The 9,406-nt window shown below is 37.2% G+C and overlaps 1 pseudogene; it reads right to left on the bottom strand.

The window, feature by feature from the left end:
* Positions 1 to 8,219: 8,219 nt before the first annotated feature.
* On the bottom strand, positions 8,220 to 9,156 carry LOC148586412 (uncharacterized; annotated as a pseudogene).
* Between the last annotated feature and the right edge of the window lie 250 nt (positions 9,157 to 9,406).

The raw sequence follows: 9,406 nt of genomic DNA, 5'->3' as shown, positions 1-9,406 counted from the left end.
GTCACGTTTTCTTCAACATGAAAATCATCTAAACTACGAATTTCATCCTCATCATATTCTGCTTCAAATATCTTAATACACATTATCAACAAAAATAGAACCTCAAACAACTTTTAAAACCCTAAAAATATCATATTTTTCAACAAATACACAATTTTCATATTTCTCATATTTCTCCAATTCACAACACAACAAGTAAAACACCATTACAATCACTTAAACAACACTATAAAAAATTCGACTTTATAAACCTAACACAAAAATCACAAACTTTTACACAACACAAAACCCTAAACGTAAACACCACAATCATCAAACGCCCACTTTAAAATATTATAATAAAACTTTAAAACACAACAATAATCGCATAAAACTTTCATAAAACATTAATGATCATCCTTTAACAAAATCCTTAATCACAAATACTCCAAAAAACTAAACAATCAAATGGAACAATCGGTTAGAACTTTACCTCTTGAAGTTTTCCCCTCTCCAAGCTTGCTCCAAGCCTTCCTCTCTCTCCCAATTGAAGAAAAACAAAGGAAATGATTTTTTTTTTTTTATTGGAAGTGTATGTTCATAGAGCTCTAGCAGCAAATACCCTATAACTCATTCTCTTCCCTATGTTTAGGAAAATTTTCAAAAAAACACAAAAACACACCCACATCAGAATCTCCAAATTTAACCTACACCAAGGAGTAGCTACAGTGTTTTCCAATGCATTGGAAAACACTGTAACCACCCAATGCTTCATTAAATTATAAAAAAAAATCATTATCTCTCCTCTCTCTTTCACGCATCCCCATCTCAACTTTCATTTTCCCTCCATATGAAAATTCTTCAAACAGAAAGAGTCATACCATATGAAAGTTATTCAGACAAAAAATTACGACTCATCTTTAGTCTTCATTTTGCAAGGCGGGAGCAAGAGAGAGGGGTAGAAGATCTCGATTCGTCATCTCATTCATCGTTGACGGTGAGCAATGGCTGGCGCAACAGAGAACCCCCAGAGTATAGGTACGCTCTCTCTCTCTCTCATCACATCTCTCTCTTTCTCTCATCACGTCTCGCTCTTATGAAATTTTTTTCCTTTGATTTTCTGATTTTGTCACTCATGATTATTGAAGGAATACTTAAAAGCACATTTTCCATATTTGCTGTTTGTGAGTTGGGTCTCTCTCTCTCTCTTATATGAAATTTTCTCTCCCTTTGATTTTTGATTCTCTATCTTTGTCACTCATGATAATTGAAGGAATATTTAAAAGAACATTTTTTAGATTTGTTGTTTGTGGGTTGGGTCTCTCTCTCTCTCTCTCACATGAAATTTTGTATCCCTTTGATTATCTGAAGTTATGGGTTAGAAATTTTGAGATTTTGATTTTATAAAGTTAAGGGTTAGAAATTTTGAGATTTTGATTCTCTGATTTTGTTACTATGATTATTGAATGAATACATCCAGATTTATTGTTGTGGGTTGGGGCTTTACTATTTTGAAAGCCCTCATATTTGAATATTAAACCAAGAACTTTTATTTTTTGGGGAAACTTCACTGAAGACCACTAAACTTCTACCCGATTTGATAAACCCCCCATAAACTTCAAAATCTCTCAATTTAGTTCCCTGAACTTTTAATTGCTCTCAATTTGGACCCCTCCGTCAGATTTTAAATGTTACATGACGTTTATACCCCTGACTTTTGTATAAAATTCAAACTTTCAAAACGTTTTTTTATTTAAAAGAAAAAAAAAACAAAAATCAGGGATATTTTAGATTTTTTTTTTGTATTTTTAACTTCAAAAATAGACGGAGGGGTCCAAATTGAGAGCAATTGAAAGTTTAGGAGACTAAATTGAGATATTTTAAAGTTTAGGGAGGGTATTTCAAAACAGGTGGAAGTTCGAGGGTCTTCAGTGAAGTTTCCCTTTTTTTTTTTTTTTTTTTAAGTAAACATAATAGATTGGGTATTTGCTACTCTGGCGGTTTTGGTTGGAGTTTTGATGTTTTAATTCTATGCCATGAAATTGTCTTTATTCAATTTAAACATATTGGTTGTCTTGAGATAGCTCAATTGGCACCTCCCCTTCCTCCATAATCGCAATTTAAGAACACAATATTAATTCATAATTCAGTTTATTCTCCACTTCTCCTTTGTACCCTTTGAAGGGTAATTTGTGATGACAAAATATTGATAGAAAATGGTTAGAAATGTTTTATTTATTTATTTGCAATTTCATGCCAAAGCATTGTGCCATTGTCATTTTTCTTTGTATTCTTGTGGAAAACGTGTCATTTTAATCTTAATTGTCGGGACAAATATGTTTTCACTTGATGAAAAGCATGAAAACATTAGACAATGAATTTACTAGTTAAAAGTGTTTTAGCATGCAATCTTGTAATTCATTTGGTTGTTATCAAATTGATTAACAAAATAATTCATGTGTCAATCTATTCTTTGTTTTCCATGTCACATTTTTGCTTTTTTAGCTTCTTATAATTTGATTTGACGTACGTTGTATTTCGTATGTATTATTTGTTGATGCACAGTTTACAGAGATGGTGACGTGGCACACCTTGTAGGGAGTGTTAAGAACTTCGAGGATACGTTAGGCTACACACACAAAGAAAAATAGGATTAGAGCCCCTGGTGGTGTCTTAGAGGGGAAGCTCCGATGCCTAAGTCAGAATGTGAGGAAGGAGTATATAAACAATCAAAGTTTCTGAGCCAAGATTGCGCTTACCTTTGATTGAAGTTGAGACTTGTATTTATAGGCACGGAGTAGAATTTGTTTCCCTTACGTCTCAGGATTCCTATCCCTCAATATATGCTTTGCAGTTATTTGATAAAGGTAGGAATTTTTAACCACTTCGTGATCTTAGTAACCGAAGATCCCGGGACAAGTGATAAGGTTTTTATTTGAGTTAGATAACCTTTTGAATTTGAATGATTACTTATCCCGTTTATGTAGGGGTAATTTGTATGTTGACAGCTATCTATGCTGTAGAGATCTTTTTTAAATGTGAGATAATGATCATTTGCTTTAGATTGAATATGTGCATATCCTTAGTTGTGAAATGACTAGTTTACCCTCGGCTCTTGACTATTTTCCTCCCATGGAGTTGAGTCTCGGGATCGACGACTGATACCTACCGAGGAGTAGTCTCGGACTCTTGTCCAAAACTTCCTCGATTTTTGAAACCTCCTCGGGTTAAGTTGTTCGAGGCCTTGTCAGATGTGCTGTCTTACTGAGGTCGAGCATGGAGCCCGTTGGGCTTTAAGAGCTGATCCATAACCTAACAGTTACCCCTCAATTTTCTGGTCTGAAAGACTATAAAAATTTTGTGTTTATAAATGGATCGGCCTTCCGAGATCAGACTCTCATTAAGTGAAAATCCGAGTCCTCCGAAGCGGGAAATTTGAATTTTGAATTTCAAATTTTGGCGAAAAATTTCCCTCCAATTTTTTGCCGAGACGGTTGACATGATCGAGGGCACGTCAGCTTTCCACATGTCAGTGCCGGGATAAACATGTTTTCGATTGTCGATTGTCGATTGTCAACTGCCACGCGGGATTTGTAAAGGCGCGCTTTTCTCGCCATACTTATTGCGCACATTTTTCGAGACACCCCTTGGTGCCTCATATTCTTATCTTCATCCGTTTCGGACCTTTCGTTTGGCCTTCTCAAGCTTTATAAAAGCTTTTTCCTCTATTTTTTCACCATTCTCATTCATGCCAAGCTTTCTGCAAACTTTCTTGCTCTGTTTTCTTCTTGGCAAACTCTGGAATTCGGCTATGTTTAGTGAAGAAGGATCAGAATCAGACTGTGGTTTGGGTAAAACCTACCCAGCCTTATGGAGGTCAGATCCGACTCGAGACTGATAAGCTGTTTCAAAGCTTTATTAGAAACTGGGATGGTCTCAGGCTTCCCGGTGTCAAGGTCCACTGTGCGAGCAAGGTCCTTGGCCCAAGACAGAAAGATCTCGAAACCAAGGATAATCCCATCTACCCAAGCATTATCCCGAGTCTATGAAGCAAACTACACCTGCTGCAGATAGTTGGCAAGTCGGGCCTTGGCTTCTTCCAGTGGCAGCTTCTTCTCATCATGCTTGCCTCGGAAGAATCTAAGCCGCTCCTCAGCAACTGTCTGACCCTCGTCAGCCTCCTTGAGTTTAGCCTTTGGCTGGCAGCCTCGGCTTGAGAAACCTTCAGCTGCTCTAGAACTTCTGCATGCTTCTCTTTGAGTTGAAGTAAATCCTCTTTAATGATGGAGTGGTCCTCCAGAAGCTTCGAGTGTTCAGCACGAAGGATCTGCAACTCGGAAGATAAATTCAAGACTCTGGACTTGGCATGTGCAGCCTCAGCTTGGGTCACTGACTGTTGCTGGCCTAGAAGAATAAGCTCTTTATCCTACTGAGCTAGCGTATCCTTCAATTTGGAGTTCTCGGCCTCCGAAGCCGCAAGCCTATTTTGAAGGCTCTTGGATTCTGAGGCCGACTCCTGGCAGAACTTCTTGAAGTAGCAGTATAGAACTATTGAGTTCATGGCACCCTGCGATAAACAAATTTGGTTATAAAAGGACAATGACTTTACAAAATAAAAAGTATGCATGAAGAAGGATACTTACACACAGTTGGTTGAACAACATTGACTTCGCCATACCCTTGGTAGAGATGTCATGCTCGCTCATCAAACTGTCTAGGGGAACCAGTTGTACCAAAGCTTGAAATGGGTTCTCTAGCAATTGACCACCAAATCTAGACAGAGGCTTGCCCACAGTCCAGTCAACGTTCTAAGGCTTCACCAGAGAGTAACTTGAGGAGGCCTCAGACTTAGATGTAGCTTCAGCCTCAGCAGCAGGTGTAAGAGCCCGAGACAAAGCCTTGGCTGCTAGTGCCTGGGCCCGAGACCTCTCCTTGGCAATCGGAGACAAGACTCGAGGTCTTCTCCGTTCTTCCTCTTCCTTACTGTGCACCATATTCTCCTCAAGCTCCATTCCGACTGAGCTGTCCGAGTCCAAAAATTGATATGCATCCTTTAAGAGTTGCTGAATGTTGGGACCAGAGTGCACAAGGGATACCGACTCCATTGGGATGACGGTAGTAGGAGCAGCACCAGAAGGATCCATCGGAGTTGTGGCCAAGGGAGTGGCGGCAATGGGATTATGGGCAAGGATGGCCTCGTAGGCCATTATTGGAGCCACTTCGGGGTAACTATTGGGGTAATTGTTCGGTCATGGATGAGCTCTTAAAGCCCAATGGGTCCCAAGCCTAACCTCAACAAGACAACACACCCAACAAGGCCTCAAATAGCTTAACCCAAGGAGGTTGCGAAAACCGAGGAAGTCTCGGACAATTGTCCGAGACTTCTCCTCGGTAGTTATCGGTCGCTAAACCCGAGACTCAACTCCACAGGAGCAAAATAGTCAAGAGCCGAGGGTAAACCAGTCATTTCACAACTAAGGATATGCACGTATTCAATCTAAAGCAAGCGATCATTATCTTACATTTAAAAAAGCTCTCTACAACATAGATAGCTGTAAACATACAAATTACCCCTACATAAATGGGATAGGTAACCATTCAAATTCAAAAGGTTATCTAACTCAAACAAAAACCTTATTACTTGCCCCGAGATCTTAGGTCACTAAGATCACGAAGTGGTTAAGAATCCTAAACCTTATCAAATAACTGCGAAACATATATTGAGGGATAGGAATCTCGAGATGTGCAGGAAACAAATTCTACTCCATGCCTATAAATACAAGTCTCAACTTCAGTCAAAGGTAAGCGCAATCTTGGCTCATAAACTTTGATTGTTTATACACTCCTTCCTCACATTCTGACTTAGACATCGGAGCTTTTCCGTCGGGACACCACCAGGGGCTTTAATCCTGTTTTTCTTTGTGTGTGTAGCTTGATGTATCCTCGAAGTTCTCAACACCACCTATAAGGCGTGCCACGTCACCATCTCGGAAAACTATGCATCAACATTATTTGTTTTCCAGTTCATATATAATATGCATTTGTAATAGTGTTGTTTGGTAGTATACTCTCATGGATTCACTAGGTGAAAACCAAAGTTTTTGTACGCTCTTACAATCGGGGTTGCAAGACTTTAAGGAGACTCCATCTCAACCTAAAATGAAATCTAGTAATCTACTAAAAAATCAAACTTCTCTATAGAAGAAGACATTCTACTAGTAATGGCTTGGCTCAGTACTAGCAGGAATCCAATTCAAGGGAATGATAAAAAAGGCAACAAATTTTGGAATAGAATTTGGGAGAGCTACCATGAGAGCAAGAATGAAAACACGGTGCAACGTACGGCTCACTCTTTGTCAAATCGGTGGTCATCCGACTTGGCTCAGTGGATTCTTGAGAGGAATTTGAATTTGGAAGAGATTGGTTGTTGGTGCTAATGTCTTGTTCAGAAGTACTAGCACTATCTCTAGAAAATTCAGAAAGGAATTTGTCAATTTTCTCAAGGTTTTCTTGGGAAGTCTTTTGATAAGAAAGTTTTGACAAATCTGGGAGAGAGGTCAGAGAGTTTTCAAATTGCTCGATGATGACCACCGATTTGACAAAGAGTGAGCCGTACGTTGCACCGTGTTTTCATTCTTGCTCTCATTATATATATATATATATATATATATATATATATAATATTAAAATATATTATTTTATATATATATATATGCACCCGGTTCCAGTTCCGGTTCCCCTTGACACCCCTAATTGTTGGAACTTGTTGAAGATGGTGCCGAAATGGAAGCTATTGAAGACAATGTCGAGGAGGAATTCCATTGCTACGAGTTATTCTCCTCGAGTTGTGATACATCTAGAGGAAGACAATGATGATGAAAATGTTATTGTAAACTTGGAAAGCCCTATAGGCAAGCAAGCTGTGAAAGAGAGAGAGAGAGAGAGATAAAGAGTAGAGATTGTGGAGAGAAAGAGATTGTGACGGACGTTTTGACTGAATTAACAGAAGTGAAGAAAATATCGTATGAGGAAAGAAAGAAAAATATTGATATGACAAAGGAAGAGATAATTCGTATTAAGAAACAAAAGCTTGAAATTGAACTTAGGAAAGAGGCAAAAAAGAAAGAAGAAGGGAAAATTATGATGATGGATACAAGTCACTTGTCATCAATTTAGCATGAATATGTTCAATGTCTCCAAATGGACATTATGTAGAAGCGTAGGACTAACTAGTCATTGGACAATTTGCCTACATATTTCTTGGTTAGTGAACTAATCATGATATCTAATTTTATTGTATTTTCTGATTGAAAATTTGGAGCTTTAGTATATTTTGTTGACTCGACTAAATTGCATTATGGTTGAAATTTTGGAGTCTTGAGTATTTGTTTGAGTTGTGTAATGTAAAGTGTAGATATGGATAAACAAAAGTGCTAATGTTTTGTATCTTAAGCTTCTATATGCTTTACCTACTCTCATGTTCATAGGAATCAGCAAGCCTCTGTTGTCACTCTTGAATCAATGTAAAATGTATTGTTGAAATATTAAGACTATTAATAGATATATTATCGATCATAGATTTTTTTTTCCTAGCTGAGTTCCTTTCTTGATAATATGCTTTTGAACCATACATATTTCAATAATGTATTTAGATTTATATTTTGAAAATTTAGAATTCAAAACTAAATTAGATTTGCAGTGTCAGTCCTTGTAGCCATAGATATGTTGTTAATTATAGAAATTTGGATAATAATTTGATCATGAAATTGAGCTTGTGGTTTTGGTTCAGAATTGGAAATCACTGTTGTGATAAATTTTAATTAACTTCTTATTACTAGCCGATAAATACCATGGATATACATTCTCAGCTTGTATAGTTATCATTTCCTTGCATGCTTGATTGCTTGAATACTGAAGTTTTGAAAAATATTTCTTATCATTACTGACTTGCAACTCGTTTCTAGTGTAATGGAGAAAATAAAAGTTTCATAACAAAGAAAAGCTTAGACACAATGTGATCATATCAAATTTAGAGATTACAACTTCTTACGATTGGCTATGAATTTGCATAAATATTCGCTGAGGTCTGATTGGAATTGAGAATGTGTTTCTCAGCCTCTAATACGATGATGATTTTGTATGAAGTTCACAAGTTCAATTGTATGCTCGTGTGACAGGGGTTCAAGTGGAATATCATTTATTTGCTCATAATCAAATTCATCTGCTTTAAGATATAAATCTCACTCATTCTCAGCGATCATGTTATGCAATATTATGCATGTCATCATAATCTCTTTAAGCGTTTATGGTTGGTATAATCGTGCAGGTCCACACACAATTGCAAATCGTGCTTGAAGCACTCCAAATGCCCGTTCTACATCCTTTCTTGTTGACTCTTGAGCTGCAGCAATTTTTTTTTTCTTTATTAATTTCTTGTGGAGCATAAATTGTTTTACGAATGTCAGCCACGAAGGATGTATATCATCGTCGAGATAGTATCTAATTGTATAATCGTGACCATTGACTGAGTAGTTGATTGGAGGAGCACGCCTTTCAGCGAGATTGGAAAATATATCAAACCGTCCTAGCACATTAATATTATTATGAGACCCTGATAACCCAAAAAATGCATGCCATATCCAAAGATCGTTGGACCCCACAACTTCCAAAATAATGGTCGGTTTATGAATATGACTAGAATACATACATTTCCAAGCATTTGGACAATTTTTTCACTTCCAGCGCATGAAATCAATGCTTCCCAGCATCCGTGGAAATCCACGGCTTTCATCAACTGCTAGCAATCTAACAACATTATCTGAATTTGATGACCTCAAGTACTGGACAAAAAAAAATTCAAAACTACTGCTTTAATAAAGTGTAAAAAACTATCCATTGCGGTTCTTTCTCCAATCCACGAGTTTTCATCCATAAAATCTACCGTTACTCCATAAGCGAGCATCCTAATTGCTGCAGTGATCTTTTGTAAGGAAGATAGTTCAAGCCTTCCAACAGCATTTCTTCTTTGGATAAAATACGTGTCATGAGCTATTATTGCGTCATGAATGTGGATAAAAGGTCATGGCGCATACGAAACCTCCTTTGAAATTTTTTTAGAAGATATATTAGCGATTCAGCAAAATAATCGTGAAAGAGGTTTTGTTCACCTTGCAAAGAATTACGCCAAATAGTATTGCGACATTGACCAGAATCATGGTGTGATCTTAATCCTCATTCACTATCCAATCGTTTTTTTATCGTAACAAAAGCTGAAATTATTTCTAACTCATCATCAGAGGAAGAATCATAAACAAAGCTATCGAGTTTAAGAATATGATCCATAAAGGAAAATGGTGTTGAAATAGATAAAAATCAATGAGGCAATGAGTCTTGAAAAAACACAAAATATTTGTGAAATTGGTGAAAA

This window comes from Corylus avellana, chromosome 4, assembly GCF_965113065.1.
Source record: "Corylus avellana chromosome 4, dhCorAvel1.hap1.2, whole genome shotgun sequence".
Taxonomy (NCBI): domain Eukaryota; kingdom Viridiplantae; phylum Streptophyta; class Magnoliopsida; order Fagales; family Betulaceae; genus Corylus; species Corylus avellana.
The sequence above is the reverse complement of the archived record's forward strand: the minus strand, read 5'-3'. Positions and strand labels throughout refer to the sequence as shown.